The sequence below is a fragment of the Pelobates fuscus genome, chromosome 2 (assembly GCF_036172605.1).
Source record: "Pelobates fuscus isolate aPelFus1 chromosome 2, aPelFus1.pri, whole genome shotgun sequence".
Classification (NCBI taxonomy): Eukaryota; Metazoa; Chordata; class Amphibia; order Anura; family Pelobatidae; genus Pelobates; species Pelobates fuscus.
The window spans coordinates 353,297,284-353,319,862 of NC_086318.1; the positions used below are offsets into that span (position 1 = coordinate 353,297,284).

The 22,579-nt window shown below is 42.9% G+C and overlaps 27 non-coding genes across 27 annotated transcripts; all 27 read right to left on the bottom strand.

Moving 5' to 3' along the window:
* Nucleotides 1–233: 233 nt before the first annotated feature.
* Nucleotides 234–400, bottom strand: LOC134589797 (U1 spliceosomal RNA). The gene has a single exon (XR_010086818.1). It is a non-coding gene; the product is annotated as a U1 spliceosomal RNA (small nuclear RNA).
* Nucleotides 401–871: 471 nt separating this feature from the next.
* On the bottom strand, nucleotides 872–1,012 carry LOC134593127 (U4 spliceosomal RNA). The gene has a single exon (XR_010089654.1). It is a non-coding gene; the product is annotated as a U4 spliceosomal RNA (small nuclear RNA).
* An 899-nt stretch (nucleotides 1,013–1,911) lies between these two features.
* LOC134590650 (U1 spliceosomal RNA) lies at nucleotides 1,912–2,078 on the bottom strand. Its single transcript, XR_010087542.1, has one exon. It is a non-coding gene; the product is annotated as a U1 spliceosomal RNA (small nuclear RNA).
* Nucleotides 2,079–2,549: 471 nt separating this feature from the next.
* On the bottom strand, nucleotides 2,550–2,690 carry LOC134593559 (U4 spliceosomal RNA). The gene has a single exon (XR_010090024.1). It is a non-coding gene; the product is annotated as a U4 spliceosomal RNA (small nuclear RNA).
* An 899-nt stretch (nucleotides 2,691–3,589) lies between these two features.
* LOC134589798 (U1 spliceosomal RNA) lies at nucleotides 3,590–3,756 on the bottom strand. Its single transcript, XR_010086819.1, has one exon. It is a non-coding gene; the product is annotated as a U1 spliceosomal RNA (small nuclear RNA).
* Nucleotides 3,757–4,227: 471 nt separating this feature from the next.
* On the bottom strand, nucleotides 4,228–4,368 carry LOC134592202 (U4 spliceosomal RNA). Its single transcript, XR_010088861.1, has one exon. It is a non-coding gene; the product is annotated as a U4 spliceosomal RNA (small nuclear RNA).
* Nucleotides 4,369–5,267: 899 nt separating this feature from the next.
* Nucleotides 5,268–5,434, bottom strand: LOC134591374 (U1 spliceosomal RNA). Its single transcript, XR_010088163.1, has one exon. It is a non-coding gene; the product is annotated as a U1 spliceosomal RNA (small nuclear RNA).
* A 470-nt stretch (nucleotides 5,435–5,904) lies between these two features.
* On the bottom strand, nucleotides 5,905–6,045 carry LOC134592203 (U4 spliceosomal RNA). The gene has a single exon (XR_010088862.1). It is a non-coding gene; the product is annotated as a U4 spliceosomal RNA (small nuclear RNA).
* Nucleotides 6,046–6,944: 899 nt separating this feature from the next.
* LOC134589799 (U1 spliceosomal RNA) lies at nucleotides 6,945–7,111 on the bottom strand. The gene has a single exon (XR_010086820.1). It is a non-coding gene; the product is annotated as a U1 spliceosomal RNA (small nuclear RNA).
* A 471-nt stretch (nucleotides 7,112–7,582) lies between these two features.
* Nucleotides 7,583–7,723, bottom strand: LOC134592204 (U4 spliceosomal RNA). Its single transcript, XR_010088863.1, has one exon. It is a non-coding gene; the product is annotated as a U4 spliceosomal RNA (small nuclear RNA).
* Nucleotides 7,724–8,622: 899 nt separating this feature from the next.
* LOC134590433 (U1 spliceosomal RNA) lies at nucleotides 8,623–8,789 on the bottom strand. Its single transcript, XR_010087358.1, has one exon. It is a non-coding gene; the product is annotated as a U1 spliceosomal RNA (small nuclear RNA).
* Nucleotides 8,790–9,260: 471 nt separating this feature from the next.
* On the bottom strand, nucleotides 9,261–9,401 carry LOC134592706 (U4 spliceosomal RNA). The gene has a single exon (XR_010089293.1). It is a non-coding gene; the product is annotated as a U4 spliceosomal RNA (small nuclear RNA).
* Nucleotides 9,402–10,301: 900 nt separating this feature from the next.
* On the bottom strand, nucleotides 10,302–10,468 carry LOC134591394 (U1 spliceosomal RNA). The gene has a single exon (XR_010088180.1). It is a non-coding gene; the product is annotated as a U1 spliceosomal RNA (small nuclear RNA).
* A 471-nt stretch (nucleotides 10,469–10,939) lies between these two features.
* Nucleotides 10,940–11,080, bottom strand: LOC134592707 (U4 spliceosomal RNA). The gene has a single exon (XR_010089294.1). It is a non-coding gene; the product is annotated as a U4 spliceosomal RNA (small nuclear RNA).
* Nucleotides 11,081–11,979: 899 nt separating this feature from the next.
* Nucleotides 11,980–12,146, bottom strand: LOC134591152 (U1 spliceosomal RNA). The gene has a single exon (XR_010087971.1). It is a non-coding gene; the product is annotated as a U1 spliceosomal RNA (small nuclear RNA).
* Nucleotides 12,147–12,617: 471 nt separating this feature from the next.
* On the bottom strand, nucleotides 12,618–12,758 carry LOC134592205 (U4 spliceosomal RNA). The gene has a single exon (XR_010088864.1). It is a non-coding gene; the product is annotated as a U4 spliceosomal RNA (small nuclear RNA).
* Nucleotides 12,759–13,658: 900 nt separating this feature from the next.
* LOC134589800 (U1 spliceosomal RNA) lies at nucleotides 13,659–13,825 on the bottom strand. Its single transcript, XR_010086821.1, has one exon. It is a non-coding gene; the product is annotated as a U1 spliceosomal RNA (small nuclear RNA).
* Nucleotides 13,826–14,296: 471 nt separating this feature from the next.
* On the bottom strand, nucleotides 14,297–14,437 carry LOC134592708 (U4 spliceosomal RNA). Its single transcript, XR_010089295.1, has one exon. It is a non-coding gene; the product is annotated as a U4 spliceosomal RNA (small nuclear RNA).
* An 899-nt stretch (nucleotides 14,438–15,336) lies between these two features.
* LOC134589802 (U1 spliceosomal RNA) lies at nucleotides 15,337–15,503 on the bottom strand. The gene has a single exon (XR_010086822.1). It is a non-coding gene; the product is annotated as a U1 spliceosomal RNA (small nuclear RNA).
* Nucleotides 15,504–15,974: 471 nt separating this feature from the next.
* LOC134592709 (U4 spliceosomal RNA) lies at nucleotides 15,975–16,115 on the bottom strand. The gene has a single exon (XR_010089296.1). It is a non-coding gene; the product is annotated as a U4 spliceosomal RNA (small nuclear RNA).
* A 900-nt stretch (nucleotides 16,116–17,015) lies between these two features.
* On the bottom strand, nucleotides 17,016–17,182 carry LOC134589804 (U1 spliceosomal RNA). Its single transcript, XR_010086823.1, has one exon. It is a non-coding gene; the product is annotated as a U1 spliceosomal RNA (small nuclear RNA).
* A 470-nt stretch (nucleotides 17,183–17,652) lies between these two features.
* LOC134592710 (U4 spliceosomal RNA) lies at nucleotides 17,653–17,793 on the bottom strand. Its single transcript, XR_010089297.1, has one exon. It is a non-coding gene; the product is annotated as a U4 spliceosomal RNA (small nuclear RNA).
* Nucleotides 17,794–18,692: 899 nt separating this feature from the next.
* LOC134589805 (U1 spliceosomal RNA) lies at nucleotides 18,693–18,859 on the bottom strand. Its single transcript, XR_010086824.1, has one exon. It is a non-coding gene; the product is annotated as a U1 spliceosomal RNA (small nuclear RNA).
* A 472-nt stretch (nucleotides 18,860–19,331) lies between these two features.
* Nucleotides 19,332–19,472, bottom strand: LOC134593197 (U4 spliceosomal RNA). Its single transcript, XR_010089713.1, has one exon. It is a non-coding gene; the product is annotated as a U4 spliceosomal RNA (small nuclear RNA).
* An 899-nt stretch (nucleotides 19,473–20,371) lies between these two features.
* On the bottom strand, nucleotides 20,372–20,538 carry LOC134590380 (U1 spliceosomal RNA). Its single transcript, XR_010087313.1, has one exon. It is a non-coding gene; the product is annotated as a U1 spliceosomal RNA (small nuclear RNA).
* A 472-nt stretch (nucleotides 20,539–21,010) lies between these two features.
* Nucleotides 21,011–21,151, bottom strand: LOC134592711 (U4 spliceosomal RNA). Its single transcript, XR_010089298.1, has one exon. It is a non-coding gene; the product is annotated as a U4 spliceosomal RNA (small nuclear RNA).
* Nucleotides 21,152–22,051: 900 nt separating this feature from the next.
* LOC134589806 (U1 spliceosomal RNA) lies at nucleotides 22,052–22,218 on the bottom strand. Its single transcript, XR_010086825.1, has one exon. It is a non-coding gene; the product is annotated as a U1 spliceosomal RNA (small nuclear RNA).
* Between the last annotated feature and the right edge of the window lie 361 nt (nucleotides 22,219–22,579).

Sequence of the window (22,579 nt, forward strand, 5' to 3'; positions counted from 1 at the left end):
AGTCAGGATAAAAAAATGATGGAAAAAAAAGCTGAAAAGTTAAAATAAAAAGTGAAATTCTGGCTTAAAACTGGTCTCCAGAAAACATAGATAATAAAAATGATCAAGCCTAGGAAATGATTGTCGCTGCCTGCTTGATGCGGAAAGTAAGAGCCAAAGAAGACGGGTGCCATGGCTGAAATGATCCTTCGTCAGAATTGGTGAATTCTCTATTTTTGTCAAACAAGCAAACACAGGGGAAAGCGCGAACGCAGTCCCCCACTACCATAAATTATGCAGTCGAGTTTCCCACATTTGAGGAAATCGCAGAGGTCAACTGGTACGGAGTGCAATGAACCAGCCTCACTCTGGGAGAGCCACCTTAGGGATCATGGCTATTGCTCCCCTGCCAGGTAAGTATGACATGACGGGTACATTCAAAGGCACGCCCGCTGGGAAGCCTTTCCTTTAGGCTGTGGTGAAATAATAAAGCAAGTTAAAAAAAAAAAAAAGCAAATAAATAATCCAAATGATAGAAGGCTACAAAAGATTACCAAACCTCGTGGCTGATCGTTGTTTTCCTTAGCTACCAGTAATTTTAGTGCCTTCAGGTGGTTAGGTGTGAATAATTGAGCTGGATTCAGGGTGCGAAGGAGCAATTTGCATAAAGGCAAATGCTAGGCCAATGAGCCGAAGGATGGGAATTCGTAGCATGTAGTGAGAATAGTGTGCTGCCGGAAACAAGTGAATTCAGTGGGAGAGAAAGGTAAAAGGGAAATGCTAAGAAGCCAGCGGAAGGAATTGTGCAACAGAGCTCAGGAAGAAACGGGAGTCACGTAAGACACGCCCTAGACATGGGGCGCCATAAACTTTTTTTAAACCAATCTTTCAGTCTCCTTAGAGCCTGTCAAAAATTGCCAATGTTGACTGTATTTCAAGTCATCATGGCGGGGTATTGGGTAAAGTTTTCAATTAGCAATAATCACGCCTCGGATTGACCTCATGGGCTACGATACTGCCACTGCGCAAAGTTAACTGTTCAAGTGGGCCAGCTTTTAAGAGCTACCACGTAAGGACACTTTAAGACAGCGGTGAGAAAAAGTTCATGACCATAAGCCATTGCAAAGGATTGTGGGAGGCAATATTCTAATTAGGCCCGCTTCCTCCTACAGGGAAGCTTAAACCCCAACAAATTCCTCGGTCTTCTTATATGGCATCTTGGAATGGTTCCAAACCTATAACAGAGAGTGAGGGCAACCATATCTTGCAGCAAACCTTGTACAATTTTTTTTCTCTCTTTGGAAACGGTTTTGCCAAGATTCTACTACAGCAGCCATTAGGCAGAGTACACAATCCGCTGGTCTACGTTCGTCCCCAAAGTCACACATTTCATGACTCCATCGATAGGAATGACCCTTGCCTAGCACCTGTCTTCTCTTCATCCACACTCAACAGGGCTGAAAGAACATTTGTGGTGGCTTTTTCAAAATTCCATGGTGTTCATTAGTAAGTGCTAGCGACCACCCAGCTATTCCTAAGGTTTGGTCTGATTGTCTCAAGCGGCAATTCACTGCCTTGATCCAGAAAATCTTTTTTTCCCAGAAATTCAATCAAACGTTACGTTCTGTTGGAAGACGTAATATAGGTCTCCAATTCTTTATTTCTTCCATTGCATTGAAGCATACAATAAATCAAAAGAAGTCAGGATAAAAAAATGATGAAAAAAAAGCTGAAAAATTAAAATAAAAAGTGAAATTCTGGCTTAAAACTGGTCTCCAGAAAACATAGATAATAAAAATGATCAAGCCTAGGAAATGATTGTCGCTGCCTGCTTGATGCGGAAAGTAAGAGCCAAAGAAGACGGGTGCCGTGGCTGAAATGATCCTTCGTCAGAATTGGTGAAGTTCTCTATTTTTGTCAAACAAGCAAACACAGAGGAAAGCGCGAACGCAGTCCCCCACTACCATAAATTATGCAGTCGAGTTTCCCACATTTGAGGAAATCGCAGAGGTCAACTGGTACGGAGTGCAATGAACCAGCCTCACTCTGGGAGAGCCACCTTAGGGATCATGGCTATTGCTCCCCTGCCAGGTAAGTATGACATGACGGGTACATTCAAAGGCACGCCCGCTGGGAAGCCTTTCCTTTAGGCTGTGGTGAAATAATAAAGCAAGTTAAAAAAAAAAAAAAGCAAATAAATAATCCAAATGATAGAAGGCTACAAAAGATTACCAAACCTCGTGGCTGATCGTTGTTTTCCTTAGCTACCAGTAATTTTAGTGCCTTCAGGTGGTTAGGTGTGAATAATTGAGCTGGATTCAGGGTGCGAAGGAGCAATTTGCATAAAGGCAAATGCTAGGCCAATGAGCCGAAGGATGGGAATTCGTAGCATGTAGTGAGAATAGTGTGCTGCCGGAAACAAGTGAATTCAGTGGGAGAGAAAGGTAAAAGGGAAATGCTAAGAAGCCAGCGGAAGGAATGGTGCAACAGAGCTCAGGAAGAAACGGGAGTCACGTAAGACACGCCCTAGACATGGGGCGCCATAAACTTTTTTTAAACCAATCTTTCAGTCTCCTTAGAGCCTGTCAAAAGTTGCCAATGCTGACTGTATTTCAAGTCATCATGGCGGGGTATTGGGTAAAGTTTTCAATTAGCAATAATCACGCCTCGGATTGACCTCATGGGCTACGATACTGCCACTGCGCAAAGTTAACTGTTCAAGTGGGCCAGCTTTTAAGAGCTACCATGTTAGGACACTTTAAGACAGCGGTGAGAAAAAGTTCATGACCATAAGCCATTGCAAAGGATTGTGGGAGGCAATATTCTAATTAGGCCCGCTTCCTCCTACAGGGAAGCTTAAACCCCAACAAATTCCTCGGTCTTCTTATATGGCATCTTGGAATGGTTCCAAACCTATAACAGAGAGTGAGGGCAACCATATCTTGCAGCAAACCTTGTACAATTTTTTTTCTCTCTTTGGAAACGGTTTTGCCAAGATTCTACTACAGCAGCCATTAGGCAGAGTACACAATCCGCTGGTCTACGTTCGTCCCCAAAGTCACACATTTCATGACTCCATCGATAGGAATGACCCTTGCCTAGCACCTGTCTTCTCTTCATCCACACTCAACAGGGCTGAAAGAACATTTGTGGTGGCTTTTTCAAAATTCCATGGTGTTCATTAGTAAGTGCTAGCGACCACCCAGCTATTCCTAAGGTTTGGTCTGATTGTCTCAAGCGGCAATTCACTGCCTTGATCCAGAAAATCTTTTTTTCCCAGAAATTCAATCAAACGTTACGTTCTGTTGGAAGACGTAATATAGGTCTCCAATTCTTTATTTCTTCCATTGCATTGAAGCATACAATAAATCAAAAGAAGTCAGGATAAAAAAATGATGAAAAAAAAGCTGAAAAATTAAAATAAAAAGTGAAATTCTGGCTTAAAACTGGTCTCCAGAAAACATAGATAATAAAAATGATCAAGCCTAGGAAATGATTGTCGCTGCCTGCTTGATGCGGAAAGTAAGAGCCAAAGAAGACGGGTGCCGTGGCTGAAATTATCCTTCGTCAGAATTGGTGAAGTTCTCTATTTTTGTCAAACAAGCAAACACAGGGGAAAGCGCGAACGCAGTCCCCCACTACCATAAATTATGCAGTCGAGTTTCCCACATTTGAGGAAATCGCAGAGGTCAACTGGTACGGAGTGCAATGAACCAGCCTCACTCTGGGAGAGCCACCTTAGGGATCATGGCTATTGCTCCCCTGCCAGGTAAGTATGACATGACGGGTACATTCAAAGGCACGCCCGCTGGGAAGCCTTTCCTTTAGGCTGTGGTGAAATAATAAAGCAAGTTAAAAAAAAAAAAAAGCAAATAAATAATCCAAATGATAGAAGGCTACAAAAGATTACCAAACCTCGTGGCTGATCGTTGATTTCCTTAGCTACCAGTAATTTTAGTGCCTTCAGGTGGTTAGGTGTGAATAATTGAGCTGGATTCAGGGTGCGAAGGAGCAATTTGCATAAAGGCAAATGCTAGGCCAATGAGCCGAAGGATGGCAATTCGTAGCATGTAGTGAGAATAGTGTGCTGCCGGAAACAAGTGAATTCAGTGGGAGAGAAAGGTAAAAGGGAAATGCTAAGAAGCCAGCGGAAGGAATGGTGCAACAGAGCTCAGGAAGAAACGGGAGTCACGTAAGACACGCCCTAGACATGGGGCGCCATAAACTTTTATTAAACCAATCTTTCAGTCTCCTTAGAGCCTGTCAAAAATTGCCAATGCTGACTGTATTTCAAGTCATCATGGCGGGGTATTGGGTAAAGTTTTCAATTAGCAATAATCACGCCTCGGATTGACCTCATGGGCTACGATACTGCCACTGCGCAAAGCTAGCTGTTCAAGTGGGCCAGCTTTTAAGAGCTACCACGTAAGGACACTTTAAGACAGCGGTGAGAAAAAGTTCATGACCATAAGCCATTGCAAAGGATTATGGGAGGCAATATTCTAATTAGGCCCGCTTCCTCCTACAGGGAAGCTTAAACCCCAACAAATTCCTCGGTCTTCTTATATGGCATCTTGGAATGGTTCCAAACCTATAACAGAGAGTGAGGGCAACCATATCTTGCAGCAAACCTTGTACAATTTTTTTTCTCTCTTTGGAAACAGTTTTGCCAAGATTCTACTACAGCAGCCATTAGGCAGAGTACACAATCCGCTGGTCTACGTTCGTCCCCAAAGTCACACATTTCATGACTCCATCGATAGGAATGACCCTTGCCTAGCACCTGTCTTCTCTTCATCCACACTCAACAGGGCTGAAAGAACATTTGTGGTGGCTTTTTCAAAATTCCATGGTGTTCATTAGTAAGTGCTAGCGACCACCCAGCTATTCCTAAGGTTTGGTCTGATTGTCTCAAGCGGCAATTCACTGCCTTGATCCAGAAAATCTTTTTTTCCCAGAAATTCAATCAAACGTTACGTTCTGTTGGAAGACGTAATATAGGTCTCCAATTCTTTATTTCTTCCATTGCATTGAAGCATACAATAAATCAAAAGAAGTCAGGATAAAAAAATGATGAAAAAAAAGCTGAAAAGTTAAAATAAAAAGTGAAATTCTGGCTTAAAACTGGTCTCCAGAAAACATAGATAATAAAAATGATCAAGCCTAGGAAATGATTGTCGCTGCCTGCTTGATGCGGAAAGTAAGAGCCAAAGAAGACGGGTGCCGTGGCTGAAATGATCCTTCGTCAGAATTGGTGAAGTTCTCTATTTTTGTCAAACAAGCAAACACAGGGGAAATCGCGAACGCAGTCCCCCACTACCATAAATTATGCAGTCGAGTTTCCCACATTTGAGGAAATCGCAGAGGTCAACTGGTACGGAGTGCAATGAACAAGCCTCACTCTGGGAGAGCCACCTTAGGGATCATGGCTATTGCTCCCCTGCCAGGTAAGTATGACATGACGGGTACATTCAAAGGCACGCCCGCTGGGAAGCCTTTCCTTTAGGCTGTGGTGAAATAATAAAGCAAGTTAAAAAAAAAAAAAGAAAATAAATAATCCAAATGATAGAAGGCTACAAAAGATTACCAAACCTCATGGCTGATCGTTGTTTTCCTTAGCTACCAGTAATTTTAGTGCCTTCAGGTGGTTAGGTGTGAATAATTGAGCTGGATTCAGGGTGCGAAGGAGCAATTTGCATAAAGGCAAATGCTAGGCCAATGAGCCGAAGGATGGGAATTCGTAGCATGTAGTGAGAATAGTGTGCTGCCGGAAACAAGTGAATTCAGTGGGAGAGAAAGGTAAAAGGGAAATGCTAAGAAGCCAGCGGAAGGAATGGTGCAACAGAGCTCAGGAAGAAACGGGAGTCACGTAAGACACGCCCTAGACATGGGGCGCCATAAACTTTTATTAAACCAATCTTTCAGTCTCCTTAGAGCCTGTCAAAAATTGCCAATGCTGACTGTATTTCAAGTCATCATGGCGGGGTATTGGGTAAAGTTTTCAATTAGCAATAATCACGCCTCGGATTGACCTCATGGGCTACGATACTGCCACTGCGCAAAGCTAGCTGTTCAAGTGGGCCAGCTTTTAAGAGCTACCACGTAAGGACACTTTAAGACAGCGGTGAAAAAAAGTTCATGACCATAAGCCATTGCAAAGGATTATGGGAGGCAATATTCTAATTAGGCCCGCTTCCTCCTACAGGGAAGCTTAAACCCCAACAAATTCCTCGGTCTTCTTATATGGCATCTTGGAATGGTTCCAAACCTATAACAGAGAGTGAGGGCAACCATATCTTGCAGCAAACCTTGTACAATTTTTTTTCTCTCTTTGGAAACAGTTTTGCCAAGATTCTACTACAGCAGCCATTAGGCAGAGTACACAATCCGCTGGTCTACGTTCGTCCCCAAAGTCACACATTTCATGACTCCATCGATAGGAATGACCCTTGCCTAGCACCTGTCTTCTCTTCATCCACACTCAACAGGGCTGAAAGAACATTTGTGGTGGCTTTTTCAAAATTCCATGGTGTTCATTAGTAAGTGCTAGCGACCACCCAGCTATTCCTAAGGTTTGGTCTGATTGTCTCAAGCGGCAATTCACTGCCTTGATCCAGAAAATCTTTTTTTCCCAGAAATTCAATCAAACGTTACGTTCTGTTGGAAGACGTAATATAGGTCTCCAATTCTTTATTTCTTCCATTGCATTGAAGCATACAATAAATCAAAAGAAGTCAGGATAAAAAAATGATGAAAAAAAAGCTGAAAAGTTAAAATAAAAAGTGAAATTCTGGCTTAAAACTGGTCTCCAGAAAACATAGATAATAAAAATGATCAAGCCTAGGAAATGATTGTCGCTGCCAGCTTGATGCGGAAAGTAAGAGCCAAAGAAGACGGGTGCCGTGGCTGAAATTATCCTTCGTCAGAATTGGTGAAGTTCTCTATTTTTGTCAAACAAGCAAACACAGGGGAAAGCGCGAACGCAGTCCCCCACTACCATAAATTATGCAGTCGAGTTTCCCACATTTGAGGAAATCGCAGAGGTCAACTGGTACGGAGTGCAATGAACCAGCCTCACTCTGGGAGAGCCACCTTAGGGATCATGGCTATTGCTCCCCTGCCAGGTAAGTATGACATGACAGGTACATTCAAAGGCACGCCCGCTGGGAAGCCTTTCCTTTAGGCTGTGGTGAAATAATAAAGCAAGTTAAAAAAAAAAAAAAGCAAATAAATAATCCAAATGATAGAAGGCTACAAAAGATTACCAAACCTCGTGGCTGATCGTTGTTTTCCTTAGCTACCGGTAATTTTAGTGCCTTCAGGTGGTTAGGTGTGAATAATTGAGCTGGATTCAGGGTGCGAAGGAGCAATTTGCATAAAGGCAAATGCTAGGCCAATGAGCCGAAGGATGGCAATTCGTAGCATGTAGTGAGAATAGTGTGCTGCCGGAAACAAGTGAATTCAGTGGGAGAGAAAGGTAAAAGGGAAATGCTAAGAAGCCAGCGGAAGGAATGGTGCAACAGAGCTCAGGAAGAAACGGGAGTCACGTAAGACACGCCCTAGACATGGGGCGCCATAAACTTTTATTAAACCAATCTTTCAGTCTCCTTAGAGCCTGTCAAAAATTGCCAATGCTGACTGTATTTCAAGTCATCATGGCGGGGTATTGGGTAAAGTTTTCAATTAGCAATAATCACGCCTCGGATTGACCTCATGGGCTACGATACTGCCACTGCGCAAAGCTAGCTGTTCAAGTGGGCCAGCTTTTAAGAGCTACCACGTAAGGACACTTTAAGACAGCGGTGAGAAAAAGTTCATGACCATAAGCCATTGCAAAGGATTATGGGAGGCAATATTCTAATTAGGCCCGCTTCCTCCTACAGGGAAGCTTAAACCCCAACAAATTCCTCGGTCTTCTTATATGGCATCTTGGAATGGTTCCAATCCTATAACAGAGAGTGAGGGCAACCATATCTTGCAGCAAACCTTGTACAATTTTTTTTCTCTCTTTGGAAACAGTTTTGCCAAGATTCTACTACAGCAGCCATTAGGCAGAGTACACAATCCGCTGGTCTACGTTCGTCCCCAAAGTCACACATTTCATGACTCCATCGATAGGAATGACCCTTGCCTAGCACCTGTCTTCTCTTCATCCACACTCAACAGGGCTGAAAGAACATTTGTGGTGGCTTTTTCAAAATTCCATGGTGTTCATTAGTAAGTGCTAGCGACCACCCAGCTATTCCTAAGGTTTGGTCTGATTGTCTCAAGCGGCAATTCACTGCCTTGATCCAGAAAATCTTTTTTTCCCAGAAATTCAATCAAACGTTACGTTCTGTTGGAAGACGTAATATAGGTCTCCAATTCTTTATTTCTTCCATTGCATTGAAGCATACAATAAATCAAAAGAAGTCAGGATAAAAAAATGATGGAAAAAAAAGCTGAAAAGTTAAAATAAAAAGTGAAATTCTGGCTTAAAACTGGTCTCCAGAAAACATAGATAATAAAAATGATCAAGCCTAGGAAATGATTGTCGCTGCCTGCTTGATGCGGAAAGTAAGAGCCAAAGAAGACGGGTGCCATGGCTGAAATGATCCTTCGTCAGAATTGGTGAATTCTCTATTTTTGTCAAACAAGCAAACACAGGGGAAAGCGCGAACGCAGTCCCCCACTACCATAAATTATGCAGTCGAGTTTCCCACATTTGAGGAAATCGCAGAGGTCAACTGGTACGGAGTGCAATGAACCAGCCTCACTCTGGGAGAGCCACCTTAGGGATCATGGCTATTGCTCCCCTGCCAAGTAAGTATGACATGACGGGTACATTCAAAGGCACGCCCGCTGGGAAGCCTTTCCTTTAGGCTGTGGTGAAATAATAAAGCAAGTTAAAAAAAAAAAAAAGCAAATAAATAATCCAAATGATAGAAGGCTACAAAAGATTACCAAACCTCGTGGCTGATCGTTGTTTTCCTTAGCTACCAGTAATTTTAGTGCCTTCAGGTGGTTAGGTGTGAATAATTGAGCTGGATTCAGGGTGCGAAGGAGCAATTTGCATAAAGGCAAATGCTAGGCCAATGAGCCGAAGGATGGGAATTCGTAGCATGTAGTGAGAATAGTGTGCTGCCGGAAACAAGTGAATTCAGTGGGAGAGAAAGGTAAAAGGGAAATGCTAAGAAGCCAGCGGAAGGAATGGTGCAACAGAGCTCAGGAAGAAACGGGAGTCACGTAAGACACGCCCTAGACATGGGGCGCCATAAACTTTTTTTAAACCAATCTTTCAGTCTCCTTAGAGCCTGTCAAAAATTGCCAATGCTGACTGTATTTCAAGTCATCATGGCGGGGTATTGGGTAAAGTTTTCAATTAGCAATAATCACGCCTCGGATTGACCTCATGGGCTACGATACTGCCACTGCGCAAAGTTAACTGTTCAAGTGGGCCAGCTTTTAAGAGCTACCACGTAAGGACACTTTAAGACAGCGGTGAGAAAAAGTTCATGACCATAAGCCATTGCAAAGGATTGTGGGAGGCAATATTCTAATTAGGCCCGCTTCCTCCTACAGGGAAGCTTAAACCCCAACAAATTCCTCGGTCTTCTTATATGGCATCTTGGAATGGTTCCAAACCTATAACAGAGAGTGAGGGCAACCATATCTTGCAGCAAACCTTGTACAATTTTTTTTCTCTCTTTGGAAACGGTTTTGCCAAGATTCTACTACAGCAGCCATTAGGCAGAGTACACAATCCGCTGGTCTACGTTCGTCCCCAAAGTCACACATTTCATGACTCCATCGATAGGAATGACCCTTGCCTAGCACCTGTCTTCTCTTCATCCACACTCAACAGGGCTGAAAGAACATTTGTGGTGGCTTTTTCAAAATTCCATGGTGTTCATTAGTAAGTGCTAGCGACCACCCAGCTATTCCTAAGGTTTGGTCTGATTGTCTCAAGCGGCAATTCACTGCCTTGATCCAGAAAATCTTTTTTTCCCAGAAATTCAATCAAACGTTACGTTCTGTTGGAAGACGTAATATAGGTCTCCAATTCTTTATTTCTTCCATTGCATTGAAGCATACAATAAATCAAAAGAAGTCAGGATAAAAAAATGATGGAAAAAAAAGCTGAAAAGTTAAAATAAAAAGTGAAATTCTGGCTTAAAACTGGTCTCCAGAAAACATAGATAATAAAAATGATCAAGCCTAGGAAATGATTGTCGCTGCCTGCTTGATGCGGAAAGTAAGAGCCAAAGAAGACGGGTGCCGTGGCTGAAATGATCCTTCGTCAGAATTGGTGAAGTTCTCTATTTTTGTTAAACAAGCAAACACAGGGGAAAGCGCGAACACAGTCCCCCACTACCATAAATTATGCAGTCGAGTTTCCCACATTTGAGGAAATCGCAGAGGTCAACTGGTACGGAGTGCAATGAACCAGCCTCACTCTGCGAGAGCCACCTTAGGGATCATGGCTATTGCTCCCCTGCCAGGTAAGTATGACATGACGGGTACATTCAAAGGCACGCCCGCTGGGAAGCCTTTCCTTTAGGCTGTGGTGAAATAATAAAGCAAGTTAAAAATAAAAAAAAGCAAATAAATAATCCAAATGATAGAAGGCTACAAAAGATTACCAAACCTCGTGGCTGATCGTTGTTTTCCTTAGCTACCAGTAATTTTAGTGCCTTCAGGTGGTTAGGTGTGAATAATTGAGCTGGATTCAGGGTGCGAAGGAGCAATTTGCATAAAGGCAAATGCTAGGCCAATGAGCCGAAGGATGGGAATTCGTAGCATGTAGTGAGAATAGTGTGCTGCCGGAAACAAGTGAATTCAGTGGGAGAGAAAGGTAAAAGGGAAATGCTAAGAAGCCAGCGGAAGGAATGGTGCAACAGAGCTCAGGAAGAAACGGGAGTCACGTAAGACACGCCCTAGACATGGGGCGCCATAAACTTTTTTTAAACCAATCTTTCAGTCTCCTTAGAGCCTGTCAAAAATTGCCAATGCTGACTGTATTTCAAGTCATCATGGCGGGGTATTGGGTAAAGTTTTCAATTAGCAATAATCACGCCTCGGATTGACCTCATGGGCTACGATACTGCCACTGCGCAAAGTTAACTGTTCAAGTGGGCCAGCTTTTAAGAGCTACCACGTAAGGACACTTTAAGACAGCGGTGAGAAAAAGTTCAAGACCATAAGCCATTGCAAAGGATTGTGGGAGGCAATATTCTAATTAGGCCCGCTTCCTCCTACAGGGAAGCTTAAACCCCAACAAATTCCTCGGTCTTCTTATATGGCATCTTGGAATGGTTCCAAACCTATAACAGAGAGTGAGGGCAACCATATCTTGCAGCAAACCTTGTACAATTTTTTTTCTCTCTTTGGAAACGGTTTTGCCAAGATTCTACTACAGCAGCCATTAGGCAGAGTACACAATCCGCTGGTCTACGTTCGTCCCCAAAGTCACACATTTCATGACTCCATCGATAGGAATGACCCTTGCCTGGCACCTGTCTTCTCTTCATCCACACTCAACAGGGCTGAAAGAACATTTGTGGTGGCTTTTTCAAAATTCCATGGTGTTCATTAGTAAGTGCTAGCGACCACCCAGCTATTCCTAAGGTTTGGTCTGATTGTCTCAAGCGGCAATTCACTGCCTTGATCCAGAAAATCTTTTTTTCCCAGAAATTCAATCAAACGTTACGTTCTGTTGGAAGACGTAATATAGGTCTCCAATTCTTTATTTCTTCCATTGCATTGAAGCATACAATAAATCAAAAGAAGTCAGGATAAAAAAATGATGAAAAAAAAGCTGAAAAGTTAAAATAAAAAGTGAAATTCTGGCTTAAAACTGGTCTCCAGAAAACATAGATAATAAAAATGATCAAGCCTAGGAAATGATTGTCGCTGCCTGCTTGATGCGGAAAGTAAGAGCCAAAGAAGACGGGTGCCGTGGCTGAAATTATCCTTCGTCAGAATTGGTGAAGTTCTCTATTTTTGTCAAACAAGCAAACACAGGGGAAAGGGCGAACGCAGTCCCCCACTACCATAAATTATGCAGTCGAGTTTCCCACATTTGAGGAAATCGCAGAGGTCAACTGGTACGGAGTGCAATGAACCAGCCTCACTCTGGGAGAGCCACCTTAGGGATCATGGCTATTGCTCCCCTGCCAGGTAAGTATGACATGACAGGTACATTCAAAGGCACGCCCGCTGGGAAGCCTTTCCTTTAGGCTGTGGTGAAATAATAAAGCAAGTTAAAAAAAAAAAAAAGCAAATAAATAATCCAAATGATAGAAGGCTACAAAAGATTACCAAACCTCGTGGCTGATCGTTGTTTTCCTTAGCTACCGGTAATTTTAGTGCCTTCAGGTGGTTAGGTGTGAATAATTGAGCTGGATTCAGGGTGCGAAGGAGCAATTTGCATAAAGGCAAATGCTAGGCCAATGAGCCGAAGGATGGCAATTCGTAGCATGTAGTGAGAATAGTGTGCTGCCGGAAACAAGTGAATTCAGTGGGAGAGAAAGGTAAAAGGGAAATGCTAAGAAGCCAGCGGAAGGAATGGTGCAACAGAGCTCAGGAAGAAACGGGAGTCACGTAAGACACGCCCTAGACATGGGGCGCCATAAACTTTTATTAAACCAATCTTTCAGTCTCCTTAGAGCCTGTCAAAAATTGCCAATGCTGACTGTATTTCAAGTCATCATGGCGGGGTATTGGGTAAAGTTTTCAATTAGCAATAATCACGCCTCGGATTGACCTCATGGGCTACGATACTGCCACTGCGCAAAGCTAGCTGTTCAAGTGGGCCAGCTTTTAAGAGCTACCACGTAAGGACACTTTAAGACAGCGGTGAGAAAAAGTTCATGACCATAAGCCATTGCAAAGGATTATGGGAGGCAATATTCTAATTAGGCCCGCTTCCTCCTACAGGGAAGCTTAAACCCCAACAAATTCCTCGGTCTTCTTATATGGCATCTTGGAATGGTTCCAAACCTATAACAGAGAGTGAGGGCAACCATATCTTGCAGCAAACCTTGTACAATTTTTTTTCTCTCTTTGGAAACAGTTTTGCCAAGATTCTACTACAGCAGCCATTAGGCAGAGTACACAATCCGCTGGTCTACGTTCGTCCCCAAAGTCACACATTTCATGACTCCATCGATAGGAATGACCCTTGCCTAGCACCTGTCTTCTCTTCATCCACACTCAACAGGGCTGAAAGAACATTTGTGGTGGCTTTTTCAAAATTCCATGGTGTTCATTAGTAAGTGCTAGCGACCACCCAGCTATTCCTAAGGTTTGGTCTGATTGTCTCAAGCGGCAATTCACTGCCTTGATCCAGAAAATCTTTTTTTCCCAGAAATTCAATCAAACGTTACGTTCTGTTGGAAGACGTAATATAGGTCTCCAATTCTTTATTTCTTCCATTGCATTGAAGCATACAATAAATCAAAAGAAGTCAGGATAAAAAAATGATGGAAAAAAAAGCTGAAAAGTTAAAATAAAAAGAGAAATTCTGGCTTAAAACTGGTCTCCAGAAAACATAGATAATAAAAATGATCAAGCCTAGGAAATGATTGTCGCTGCCTGCTTGATGCGGAAAGTAAGAGCCAAAGAAGACGGGTGCCGTGGCTGAAATTATCCTTCGTCAGAATTGGTGAAGTTCTCTATTTTTGTCAAACAAGCAAACACAGGGGAAAGCGCGAACGCAGTCCCCCACTACCATAAATTATGCAGTCGAGTTTCCCACATTTGAGGAAATCGCAGAGGTCAACTGGTACGGAGTGCAATGAACCAGCCTCACTCTGGGAGAGCCACCTTAGGGATCATGGCTATTGCTCCCCTGCCAGGTAAGTATGACATGACGGGTACATTCAAAGGCACGCCCGCTGGGAAGCCTTTCCTTTAGGCTGTGGTGAAATAATAAAGCAAGTTAAAAAAAAAAAAAAGCAAATAAATAATCCAAATGATAGAAGGCTACAAAAGATTACCAAACCTCGTGGCTGATCGTTGTTTTCCTTAGCTACCAGTAATTTTAGTGCCTTCAGGTGGTTAGGTGTGAATAATTGAGCTGGATTCAGGGTGCGAAGGAGCAATTTGCATAAAGGCAAATGCTAGGCCAATGAGCCGAAGGATGGGAATTCGTAGCATGTAGTGAGAATAGTGTGCTGCCGGAAACAAGTGAATTCAGTGGGAGAGAAAGGTAAAAGGGAAATGCTAAGAAGCCAGCGGAAGGAATGGTGCAACAGAGCTCAGGAAGAAACGGGAGTCACGTAAGACACGCCCTAGACATGGGGCGCCATAAACTTTTATTAAACCAATCTTTCAGTCTCCTTAGAGCCTGTCAAAAATTGCCAATGCTGACTGTATTTCAAGTCATCATGGCGGGGTATTGGGTAAAGTTTTCAATTAGCAATAATCACGCCTCGGATTGACCTCATGGGCTACGATACTGCCACTGCGCAAAGTTAACTGTTCAAGTGGGCCAGCTTTTAAGAGCTACCATGTAAGGACACTTTAAGACAGCGCTGAGAAAAAGTTCATGACCATAAGCTATTGCAAAGGATTGTGGGAGGCAATATTCTAATTAGGCCCGCTTCCTCCTACAGGGAAGCTTAAACCCCAACAAATTCCTCGGTCTTCTTATATGGCATCTTGGAATGGTTCCAATCCTATAACAGAGAGTGAGGGCAACCATATCTTGCAGCAAACCTTGTACAATTTTTTTTCTCTCTTTGGAAACAGTTTTGCCAAGATTCTACTACAGCAGCCATTAGGCAGAGTACACAATCCGCTGGTCTACGTTCGTCCCCAAAGTCACACATTTCATGACTCCATCGATAGGAATGACCCTTGCCTAGCACCTGTCTTCTCTTCATCCACACTCAACAGGGCTGAAAGAACATTTGTGGTGGCTTTTTCAAAATTCCATGGTGTTCATTAGTAAGTGCTAGCGACCACCCAGCTATTCCTAAGGTTTGGTCTGATTGTCTCAAGCGGCAATTCACTGCCTTGATCCAGAAAATCTTTTTTTCCCAGAAATTCAATCAAACGTTACGTTCTGTTGGAAGACGTAATATAGGTCTCCAATTCTTTATTTCTTCCATTGCATTGAAGCATACAATAAATCAAAAGAAGTCAGGATAAAAAAATGATGAAAAAAAAGCTGAAAAGTTAAAATAAAAAGAGAAATTCTGGCTTAAAACTGGTCTCCAGAAAACATAGATAATAAAAATGATCAAGCCTAGGAAATGATTGTCGCTGCCTGCTTGATGCGGAAAGTAAGAGCCAAAGAAGACGGGTGCCGTGGCTGAAATTATCCTTCGTCAGAATTGGTGAAGTTCTCTATTTTTGTCAAACAAGCAAACACAGGGGAAAGCGCGAACGCAGTCCCCCACTACCATAAATTATGCAGTCGAGTTTCCCACATTTGAGGAAATCGCAGAGGTCAACTGGTACGGAGTGCAATGAACCAGCCTCACTCTGGGAGAGCCACCTTAGGGATCATGGCTATTGCTCCCCTGCCAGGTAAGTATGACATGACGGGTACATTCAAAGGCACGCCCGCTGGGAAGCCTTTCCTTTAGGCTGTGGTGAAATAATAAAGCAAGTTAAAAAAAAAAAAAAGCAAATAAATAATCCAAATGATAGAAGGCTACAAAAGATTACCAAACCTCGTGGCTGATCGTTGTTTTCCTTAGCTACCAGTAATTTTAGTGCCTTCAGGTGGTTAGGTGTGAATAATTGAGCTGGATTCAGGGTGCGAAGGAGCAATTTGCATAAAGGCAAATGCTAGGCCAATGAGCCGAAGGATGGCAATTCGTAGCATGTAGTGAGAATAGTGTGCTGCCGGAAACAAGTGAATTCAGTGGGAGAGAAAGGTAAAAGGGAAATGCTAAGAAGCCAGCGGAAGGAATGGTGCAACAGAGCTCAGGAAGAAACGGGAGTCACGTAAGACACGCCCTAGACATGGGGCGCCATAAACTTTTATTAAACCAATCTTTCAGTCTCCTTAGAGCCTGTCAAAAATTGCCAATGCTGACTGTATTTCAAGTCATCATGGCGGGGTATTGGGTAAAGTTTTCAATTAGCAATAATCACGCCTCGGATTGACCTCATGGGCTACGATACTGCCACTGCGCAAAGTTAACTGTTCAAGTGGGCCAGCTTTTAAGAGCTACCACGTAAGGACACTTTAAGACAGCGGTGAGAAAAAGTTCATGACCATAAGCTATTGCAAAGGATTGTGGGAGGCAATATTCTAATTAGGCCCGCTTCCTCCTACAGGGAAGCTTAAACCCCAACAAATTCCTCGGTCTTCTTATATGGCATCTTGGAATGGTTCCAAACCTATAACAGAGAGTGAGGGCAACCATATCTTGCAGCAAACCTTGTACAATTTTTTTTATCTCTTTGGAAACAGTTTTGCCAAGATTCTACTACAGCAGCCATTAGGCAGAGTACACAATCCGCTGGTCTACGTTCGTCCCCAAAGTCACACATTTCATGACTCCATCGATAGGAATGACCCTTGCCTAGCACCTGTCTTCTCTTCATCCACACTCAACAGGGCTGAAAGAACATTTGTGGTGGCTTTTTCAAAATTCCATGGTGTTCATTAGTAAGTGCTAGCGACCACCCAGCTATTCCTAAGGTTTGGTCTGATTGTCTCAAGCGGCAATTCACTGCCTTGATCCAGAAAATCTTTTTTTCCCAGAAATTCAATCAAACGTTACGTTCTGTTGGAAGACGTAATATAGGTCTCCAATTCTTTATTTCTTCCATTGCATTGAAGCATACAATAAATCAAAAGAAGTCAGGATAAAAAAATGATGGAAAAAAAAGCTGAAAAGTTAAAATAAAAAGAGAAATTCTGGCTTAAAACTGGTCTCCAGAAAACATAGATAATAAAAATGATCAAGCCTAGGAAATGATTGTCGCTGCCTGCTTGATGCGGAAAGTAAGAGCCAAAGAAGACGGGTGCCGTGGCTGAAATGATCCTTCGTCAGAATTGGTGAAGTTCTCTATTTTTGTCAAACAAGCAAACACAGGGGAAAGCGCGAACGCAGTCCCCCACTACCATAAATTATGCAGTCGAGTTTCCCACATTTGAGGAAATCGCAGAGGTCAACTGGTACGGAGTGCAATGAACCAGCCTCACTCTGGGAGAGCCACCTTAGGGATCATGGCTATTGCTCCCCTGCCAGGTAAGTATGACATGACGGGTACATTCAAAGGCACGCCCGCTGGGAAGCCTTTCCTTTAGGCTGTGGTGAAATAATAAAGCAAGTTAAAAAAAAAAAAAGCAAATAAATAATCCAAATGATAGAAGGCTACAAAAGATTACCAAACCTCGTGGCTGATCGTTGTTTTCCTTAGCTACCAGTAATTTTAGTGCCTTCAGGTGGTTAGGTGTGAATAATTGAGCTGGATTCAGGGTGCGAAGGAGCAATTTGCATAAAGGCAAATGCTAGGCCAATGAGCCGAAGGATGGGAATTCGTAGCATGTAGTGAGAATAGTGTGCTGCCGGAAACAAGTGAATTAAGTGGGAGAGAAAGGTAAAAGGGAAATGCTAAGAAGCCAGCGGAAGGAATGGTGCAACAGAGCTCAGGAAGAAACGGGAGTCACGTAAGACACGCCCTAGACATGGGGCGCCATAAACTTTTTTTAAACCAATCTTTCAGTCTCCTTAGAGCCTGTCAAAAATTGCCAATGCTGACTGTATTTCAAGTCATCATGGCGGGGTATTGGGTAAAGTTTTCAATTAGCAATAATCACGCCTCGGATTGACCTCATGGGCTACGATACTGCCACTGCGCAAAGTTAACTGTTCAAGTGGGCCAGCTTTTAAGAGCTACCACGTAAGGACACTTTAAGACAGCGGTGAGAAAAAGTTCATGACCATAAGCCATTGCAAAGGATTGTGGGATGCAATATTCTAATTAGGCCCGCTTCCTCCTACAGGGAAGCTTAAACCCCAACAAATTCCTCGGTCTTCTTATATGGCATCTTGGAATGGTTCCAAACCTATAACAGAGAGTGAGGGCAACCATATCTTGCAGCAAACCTTGTACAATTTTTTTTCTCTCTTTGGAAACGGTTTTGCCAAGATTCTACTACAGCAGCCATTAGGCAGAGTACACAATCCGCTGGTCTACGTTCGTCCCCAAAGTCACACATTTCATGACTCCATCGATAGGAATGACCCTTGCCTAGCACCTGTCTTCTCTTCATCCACACTCAACAGGGCTGAAAGAACATTTGTGGTGGCTTTTTCAAAATTCCATGGTGTTCATTAGTAAGTGCTAGCGACCACCCAGCTATTCCTAAGGTTTGGTCTGATTGTCTCAAGCGGCAATTCACTGCCTTGATCCAGAAAATCTTTTTTTCCCAGAAATTCAATCAAACGTTACGTTCTGTTGGAAGACGTAATATAGGTCTCCAATTCTTTATTTCTTCCATTGCATTGAAGCATACAATAAATCAAAAGAAGTCAGGATAAAAAAATTATGAAAAAAAAGCTGAAAAATTAAAATAAAAAGTGAAATTCTGGCTTAATACTGGTCTCCAGAAAACATAGATAATAAAAATGATCAAGCCTAGGAAATGATTGTCGCTGCCTGCTTGATGCGGAAAGTAAGAGCCAAAGAAGACGGGTGCCGTGGCTGAAATGATCCTTCGTCAGAATTGGTGAAGTTCTCTATTTTTGTCAAACAAGCAAACACAGGGGAAAGCGCGAACGCAGTCCCCCACTACCATAAATTATGCAGTCGAGTTTCCCACATTTGAGGAAATCGCAGAGGTCAACTGGTACGGAGTGCAATGAACCAGCCTCACTCTGGGAGAGCCACCTTAGGGATCATGGCTATTGCTCCCCTGCCAGGTAAGTATGACATGACAGGTACATTCAAAGGCACGCCCGCTGGGAAGCCTTTCCTTTAGGCTGTGGTGAAATAATAAAGCAAGTTAAAAAAAAAAAAAAAGCAAATAAATAATCCAAATGATAGAAGGCTACAAAAGATTACCAAACCTCGTGGCTGATCGTTGTTTTCCTTAGCTACCAGTAATTTTAGTGCCTTCAGGTGGTTAGGTGTGAATAATTGAGCTGGATTCAGGGTGCGAAGGAGCAATTTGCATAAAGGCAAATGCTAGGCCAATGAGCCGAAGGATGGGAATTCGTAGCATGTAGTGAGAATAGTGTGCTGCCGGAAACAAGTGAATTCAGTGGGAGAGAAAGGTAAAAGGGAAATGCTAATAAGCCAGCGGAAGGAATGGTGCAACAGAGCTCAGGAAGAAACGGGAGTCACGTAAGACACGCCCTAGACATGGGGCGCCATAAACTTTTATTAAACCAATCTTTCAGTCTCCTTAGAGCCTGTCAAAAATTGCCAATGCTGACTGTATTTCAAGTCATCATGGCGGGGTATTGGGTAAAGTTTTCAATTAGCAACAATCACGCCTCGGATTGACCTCATGGGCTACGATACTGCCACTGCGCAAAGTTAACTGTTCAAGTGGGCCAGCTTTTAAGAGCTACCACGTAAGGACACTTTAAGACAGCGGTGAGAAAAAGTTCATGACCATAAGCTATTGCAAAGGATTGTGGGAGGCAATATTCTAATTAGGCCCGCTTCCTCCTACAGGGAAGCTTAAACCCCAACAAATTCCTCGGTCTTCTTATATGGCATCTTGGAATGGTTCCAAACCTATAACAGAGAGTGAGGGCAACCATATCTTGCAGCAAACCTTGTACAATTTTTTTTCTCTCTTTGGAAACAGTTTTGCCAAGATTCTACTACAGCAGCCATTAGGCAGAGTACACAATCCGCTGGTCTACGTTCGTCCCCAAAGTCACACATTTCATGACTCCATCGATAGGAATGACCCTTGCCTAGCACCTGTCTTCTCTTCATCCACACTCAACAGGGCTGAAAGAACATTTGTGGTGGCTTTTTCAAAATTCCATGGTGTTCATTAGTAAGTGCTAGCGACCACCCAGCTATTCCTAAGGTTTGGTCTGATTGTCTCAAGCGGCAATTCACTGCCTTGATCCAGAAAATCTTTTTTTCCCAGAAATTCAATCAAACGTTACGTTCTGTTGGAAGACGTAATATAGGTCTCCAATTCTTTATTTCTTCCATTGCATTGAAGCATACAATAAATCAAAAGAAGTCAGGATAAAAAAATGATGAAAAAAAAGCTGAAAAGTTAAAATAAAAAGTGAAATTCTGGCTTAAAACTGGTCTTCAGAAAACATAGATAATAAAAATGATCAAGCCTAGGAAATGATTGTCGCTGCCTGCTTGATGTGGAAAGTAAGAGCCAAATAAGACGGGTGCCGTGGCTGAAATTATCCTTCGTCAGAATTGGTGAAGTTCTCTATTTTTGTCAAACAAGCAAACACAGGGGAAAGCGCGAACGCAGTCCCCCACTACCATAAATTATGCAGTCGAGTTTCCCACATTTGAGGAAATCGCAGAGATCAACTGGTACGGAGTGCAATGAACCAGCCTCACTCTGGGAGAGCCACCTTAGGGATCATGGCTATTGCTCCCCTGCCAGGTAAGTATGACATGACGGGTACATTCAAAGGCACGCCCGCTGGGAAGCCTTTCCTTTAGGCTGTGGTGAAATAATAAAGCAAGTTTAAAAAAAAAAAAAAGCAAATAAATAATCCAAATGATAGAAGGCTACAAAAGATTACCAAACCTCGTGGCTGATCGTTGTTTTCCTTAGCTACCAGTAATTTTAGTGCCTTCAGGTGGTTAGGTGTGAATAATTGAGCTGGATTCAGGGTGCGAAGGAGCAATTTGCATAAAGGCAAATGCTAGGCCAATGAGCCGAAGGATGGGAATTCGTAGCATGTAGTGAGAATAGTGTGCTGCCGGAAACAAGTGAATTCAGTGGGAGAGAAAGGTAAAAGGGAAATGCTAAGAAGCCAGCGGAAGGAATGGTGCAACAGAGCTCAGGAAGAAACGGGAGTCACGTAAGACACGCCCTAGACATGGGGCGCCATAAACTTTTATTAAACCAATCTTTCAGTCTCCTTAGAGCCTGTCAAAAATTGCCAATGCTGACTGTATTTCAAGTCATCATGGCGGGGTATTGGGTAAAGTTTTCAATTAGCAATAATCACGCCTCGGATTGACCTCATGGGCTACGATACTGCCACTGCGCAAAGTTAACTGTTCAAGTGGGCCAGCTTTTAAGAGCTACCATGTAAGGACACTTTAAGACAGCGCTGAGAAAAAGTTCATGACCATAAGCTATTGCAAAGGATTGTGGGAGGCAATATTCTAATTAGGCCCGCTTCCTCCTACAGGGAAGCTTAAACCCCAACAAATTCCTCGGTCTTCTTATATGGCATCTTGGAATGGTTCCAAACCTATAACAGAGAGTGAGGGCAACCATATCTTGCAGCAAACCTTGTACAATTTTTTTTCTCTCTTTGGAAACAGTTTTGCCAAGATTCTACTACAGCAGCCATTAGGCAGAGTACACAATCCGCTGGTCTACGTTCGTCCCCAAAGTCACACATTTCATGACTCCATCGATAGGAATGACCCTTGCCTAGCACCTGTCTTCTCTTCATCCACACTCAACAGGGCTGAAAGAACATTTGTGGTGGCTTTTTCAAAATTCCATGGTGTTCATTAGTAAGTGCTAGCGACCACCCAGCTATTCCTAAGGTTTGGTCTGATTGTCTCAAGCGGCAATTCACTGCCTTGATCCAGAAAATCTTTTTTTCCCAGAAATTCAATCAAACGTTACGTTCTGTTGGAAGACGTAATATAGGTCTCCAATTCTTTATTTCTTCCATTGCATTGAAGCATACAATAAATCAAAAGAAGTCAGGATAAAAAAATGATGGAAAAAAAAGCTGAAAAGTTAAAATAAAAAGTGAAATTCTGGCTTAAAACTGGTCTCCAGAAAACATAGATAATAAAAATGATCAAGCCTAGGAAATGATTGTCGCTGCCTGCTTGATGCGGAAAGTAAGAGCCAAAGAAGACGGGTGCCGTGGCTGAAATGATCCTTCGTCAGAATTGGTGAAGTTCTCTATTTTTGTCAAACAAGCAAACACAGGGGAAAGCGCGAACGCAGTCCCCCACTACCATAAATTATGCAGTCGAGTTTCCCACATTTGAGGAAATCGCAGAGGTCAACTGGTACGGAGTGCAATGAACCAGCCTCACTCTGGGAGAGCCACCTTAGGGATCATGGCTATTGCTCCCCTGCCAGGTAAGTATGACATGACGGGTACATTCAAAGGCACGCCCGCTGGGAAGCCTTTCCTTTAGGCTGTGGTGAAATAATAAAGCAAGTTAAAAAAAAAAAAAAAGCAAATAAATAATCCAAATGATAGAAGGCTACAAAAGATTACCAAACCTCGTGGCTGATCGTTGTTTTCCTTAGCTACCAGTAATTTTAGTGCCTTCAGGTGGTTAGGTGTGAATAATTGAGCTGGATTCAGGGTGCGAAGGAGCAATTTGCATAAAGGCAAATGCTAGGCCAATGAGCCGAAGGATGGGAATTCGTAGCATGTAGTGAGAATAGTGTGCTGCCGGAAACAAGTGAATTCAGTGGGAGAGAAAGGTAAAAGGGAAATGC